The sequence below is a fragment of the Carettochelys insculpta genome, unplaced genomic scaffold (assembly GCF_033958435.1).
Source record: "Carettochelys insculpta isolate YL-2023 unplaced genomic scaffold, ASM3395843v1 scaffold_0090, whole genome shotgun sequence".
Taxonomy (NCBI): domain Eukaryota; kingdom Metazoa; phylum Chordata; order Testudines; family Carettochelyidae; genus Carettochelys; species Carettochelys insculpta.
This window is the reverse complement of record NW_027439127.1, coordinates 20,001-25,000: the sequence shown is the minus strand read 5'-3', so window position 1 is coordinate 25,000 and position 5,000 is coordinate 20,001. Positions and strand designations below refer to the sequence as shown.

At 63.1% G+C, this 5,000-nt stretch overlaps 1 non-coding gene across 1 annotated transcript; it reads right to left on the bottom strand.

Annotated features, from left to right (window-relative positions):
* Window positions 1–1,294: 1,294 nt before the first annotated feature.
* Window positions 1,295–1,413, bottom strand: LOC142006593 (5S ribosomal RNA). Its single transcript, XR_012643642.1, has one exon. It is a non-coding gene; the product is annotated as a 5S ribosomal RNA (ribosomal RNA).
* Between the last annotated feature and the right edge of the window lie 3,587 nt (window positions 1,414–5,000).

The following is a 5,000-nucleotide window of genomic DNA, read 5'->3' as shown; positions in this document are numbered from 1 at the left end:
CCTGGTGGCCCATTCGCTCCCCGGGCACCAGGTCAACCTCCGGTGCTTTCAGCGGGGGTTGACCTGGTGGCCGATTCGCTCCCCGGGCACCAGGTCAACCTCCGGTGCTTTCAGCGGGGGTCGACCTGGTGGCCGATTCCCTCCCCGGGCACCAGGTCAACCTCCGGTGCTTTCAGCGGGGGTTGACCTGGTGGCCGATTCCCTCCCCGGGCACCAGGTCAACCTCCGGTGCTTTCAGCGGGGGTTGACCTGGTGGCCGATTCGCTCCCCGGGCACCAGGTCAACCTCCGCTGCTTTCAGCGGGGGTTGACCTGGTGGCCCATTCGCTCCCCGGGCACCAGGTCAACCGCACCCTTTTTCGGCCGCCTTCGCCTCCAAATTTTTCCCCCCGTTTCCTTGCCCACTCCTCGGTCACTTCATACGCCCTCCCCCTTACATCCACCGTACGCAACACCTCCACCGGGCTTAATAGTCCACAACCGGGACCCAGGGCCTTCCCCGCTCTCAACAACCTCCACCCACGGTCCCCCTCCACCGGGCTTAATAGTCCACAACCGAGACCCAGGGCCTTCCCCGCTCTCAACAACCTCCACCCACGGTCCCCCTCCACCGGGCTTAATAGTCCACAACCGGGACCCAGGGCCTTCCCCGCTCTCAACAACCTCCACCCACGGTCCCCCTCCACCGGGCTTAATAGTCCACAACCGGGACCCAGGGCCTTCCCCGCTCTCAACAACCTCCACCCACGGTCCCCCTCCACCGGGCTTAATAGTCCACAAGCGAGACCCAGGGCCTTCCCCGCTCTCAACAACCTCCACCCACGGTCCCCCTCCACCGGGCTTAATAGTCCACAACCGAGACCCAGGGCCTTCCCCGCTCTCAACAACCTCCACCCACGGTCCCCCAAGACGCACGTTCCAAGCCTTAACCCTCAGACCATCCACCCCCCCTGGGGGGGACCCCACACCCACCTGACCCCAACTCACTCCCACCAAAAACACCACCACCGCCACCGCCTCAACGGCCTGCCCCACCCAGCACTCCCACACACACACCTGCCCCACCAACGCTCCACACACGCTTTCTTCCCTCTCCCCGACCCGACCCAAGCCATCGCACCGCACCGGGTGAGGGCCTAAGCTTCCTCGCCCGCCCCCCCCGCCCCCGACACGCAGGCAGGCAGAGGGAAAGGCCTCAGCGCCCCCCAGGACCGTCGCGCCGCCTTGGCCTCACGGCTTCCCTGCTCCCGCACGGCAGACACACGCCCCGCTCTACCCCCGCTGGGGCCAAAAGCTGCCTACGGCACCTGGGATTCCCAGGCGGTCACCCATCCAGGTACTAGCCAGGCCCGGGACGGTTTACCTTCCGAGATCGGACGAGATCGGGGGCATTCGGTCCGGTATGGCCGTAGGCCCCCGCCTCCCCGGGCTTTAGCGTCAGCAGCCTGGCCTCAGTCAGCCGGGCCCAAACAATTAACCCGGAGGCCGGGCCGAGGGAAAACTTCCTCCGAGCCGGCCCAAGGGGAAGGGAGGACGAGGACGCCGGGCCCGGGAGGTGACAGGACGTGCACGTCAGACCCGGGAAGCTGTGCGCCCCGAGGTTAACCCCCGGGCCGGGGCGGGGAGAGAAAAATGTTCTAAGTCCGGTAGGGACAGCAGGTCAACCCCGGTCCGAGGCGGGGAGAGAAATTTTCCAAGTCCGGCAGGGACAGCAGGTCAACCCCGGCCGCCGTAGCAGAGGTTGACCTGGTGTCCGATTCGCTCCCCGGGCACCAGGTCAACCTCGGGCGCTTTAGCGGAGGTTGACCTGGTGTCCGATTCGCTCCCCGGGCACCAGGTAAACCGTGGCCGCTTTCAGCGGAGGTTGACCTGGTGGCCGATCCCCTCCTGGGGCTCCAAGTCCGGCAGGGACAGCAGGTCAACCCCGGCCGCTTTAGCAGAGGTTGACCTGGTGTCCGATTCGCTCCCCGGGCACCAGGTAAACCGTGGCCGCTTTCAGCGGAGGTTGACCTGGTGGCCGATCCCCTCCTCGGGCTCCAAGTCCGGCAGGGACAGCAGGTGAACCCCGGCCGCTTTAGCAGAGGTTGACCTGGTGTCCGATTCGCTCCCCGGGCACCAGGTAAACCGTGGCCGCTTTCAGCGGAGGTTGACCTGGTGGCCGATCCCCTCCTGGGGCTCCAAGTCCGGCAGGGACAGCAGGTCAACCCCGGCCGCTTTAGCAGAGGTTGACCTGGTGTCCGATTCGCTCCCCGGGCACCAGGTAAACCGTGGCCGCTTTCAGCGGAGGTTGACCTGGTGGCCGATCCCCTCCTCGGGCTCCAAGTCCGGCAGGGACAGCAGGTCAACCCCGGCCGCTTTAGCAGAGGTTGACCTGGTGTCCGATTCGCTCCCCGGGCACCAGGTAAACCGTGGCCGCTTTCAGCGGAGGTTGACCTGGTGGCCGATCCCCTCCTCGGGCTCCAAGTCCGGCAGGGACAACAGGTCAACCCCGGTCCCAGGCTGGAGAGAAAAATTTTCTAAGTCCGGCAGGGACAGCAGGTCAACCCCGGCCGCTTTAGCAGAGGTTGACCTGGTGTCCGATTCGCTCCCCGGGCACCAGGTCAACCTCTGGCGCTTTAGCAGAGGTTGACCTGGTGTCAGATTCGCTCCCCGGGCACCAGGTCAACCTCGGGCGCTTTAGCAGAGGTTGACCTGGTGTCCGATTCGCTCCCCGGGCACCAGGTAAACCGTGGGCGCTTTCAGCGGAGGTTGACCTGGTGGCCGATTCCCTCCTCGGGCTCCAAGTCCGGCAGGGACAGCAGGTCAACCCCGGTCCCAGGCGGGGAGAGAAAAAATTTCAAAGTCCGGCAGGGACAACAGGTCAACCCCGGTCCCAGGCTGGAGAGAAAAATTTTCTCTAAGTCCGGCAGGGACAGCAGGTCAACCCCGGCCGCTTCAGCTGAGGTTGACCTGGTGTCCGATTCGCTCCCCGGGCACCAGGTAAACCGTGGCCGCTTTCAGCGGAGGTTGACTGGTGGCCGATCCCCTCCTGGGGCTCCAAGTCCGGCAGGGACAACAGGTCAACCCGGTCCCAGGCGGGAGAGAAAATTTTCTAAGTCCGGCAGGGACAACAGGTCAACCCCGGTTCCGAGCGGGAGAGAAAAATTTTCTAAGTCCGGCAGGGACAACAGGTCAACCCCGGTCCAGGCGGCAGAGAAAAATTTTCTAAGTCCGGCAGGGACAACAGGTCAACCCCGGTCCCAGGCTGGAGAGAAAAAATTTCTAAGTCCGGCAGGGACAACAGGTCAACCCCGGTCCCAGGCGGCAGAGAAAAAATTTCTAAGTCCGGCAGGGACAACAGGTCAACCCCGGTCCCAGGCGGGACGAGAAAAATTTTCCAAGTCCGGCAGGGACAACAGGTCAACCCGGTCCCAGGCGGCAGAGAAAAAATTTCTAAGTCCGGCAGGGACAACAGGTCAACCCCGGTCCCAGGCGGGAGAGAAAAATTTTCTAAGTCCGGCAGGGACAACAGGTCAACCCCGGTCCCAGGCGGGAGAGAAAAATTTTCTAAGTCCGGCAGGGACAACAGGTCAACCCCGGTCCCAGGCGGCAGAGAAAAATTTTCTAAGTCCGGCAGGACAACAGGTCAACCCCGGTCCAGGCGGGAGAGAAAAAATTTCTAAGTCCGGCAGGGACAACAGGTCAACCCCGGTCCCAGGCGGCAGAGAAAAAATTTCTAAGTCCGGCAGGGACAACAGGTCAACCCCGGTCCCAGGCGGCAGAGAAAAAATTTCTAAGTCCGGCAGGGACAACAGGTCAACCCCGGTCCCAGGCTGGAGAGAAAAAATTTCTAAGTCCGGCAGGGACAACAGGTCAACCCCGGTCCCAGGCGGCAGAGAAAAATTTTCTAAGTCCGGCAGGGACAACAGGTCAACCCCGGTCCCAGGCGGGAGAGAAAAATTTTCTAAGTCCGGCAGGGACAACAGGTCAACCCCGGTCCCAGGCGGGAGAGAAAAAATTTCTAAGTCCGGCAGGGACAACAGGTCAACCCCGGTCCCAGGCGGGAGAGAAAAATTTTCTAAGTCCGGCAGGGACAACAGGTCAACCCCGGTCCCAGGCGGCAGAGAAAAATTTTCTAAGTCCGGCAGGGACAACAGGTCAACCCCGGTCCCAGGCGGCAGAGAAAAAATTTCTAAGTCCGGCAGGGACAACAGGTCAACCCCGGTCCCAGGCGGCAGAGAAAAAATTTCTAAGTCCGGCAGGGACAACAGGTCAACCCCGGTCCCAGGCGGCAGAGAAAAAATTTCTAAGTCCGGCAGGGACAACAGGTCAACCCCGGTCCCAGGCGGGAGAGAAAAAATTTCTAAGTCCGGCAGGGACAACAGGTCAACCCCGGTCCCGGGCTGGAGAGAAAAATTTTCTAAGTCCGGCAGGGACAACAGGTCAACCCCGGCCGCTTTAGCGGAGGTTGACCTGGTGTCCGATTCGGTCCCCGGACACCAGGTCAACCTCTGGCGCTTTCAGCGAGGTTGACCTGGTGGCCGGCTGAGCTCTGGAAGTCCGAATGGGGTTGAATTTGACCCGTGCAGCCGACCTAGAGTTCCAGGCGGTCGGCCGCTTTTGTGAGTCGTTCCCGCCTGTTGCCGCTGGGGGACTTTTCACGTATAAGGTTACGACAGGTACCGGGAGAATAGTAAGAGAAGGCTTGTCTGGCTCCAGCCTTTAGAGACGTACACGTGAGAGAGACCGACCGTCGTGTGAAGGCCCTTCCCGGGGACTCGGACGAGGGACCCGGGCGGACGTCTGCGGGGACGTCTGCGGCGGTTCGGGGTGTCGTCTCGGGCCCGATCCTCCGGAGAGGGGGCTCTCGAGGGAGGCTCGGCGCACGTCCGCGGGGACGGCCGCCGGGAGCGAGGCCCCGCTCCTCCTTCCGATCGATGGGGCGCTCGCGGACGAGACGGAGAGGGCCCTTCGCGGGCCGGCACCCTTCCCGCGGCGGGCAGGGATCGCGCCGGTGTTCAG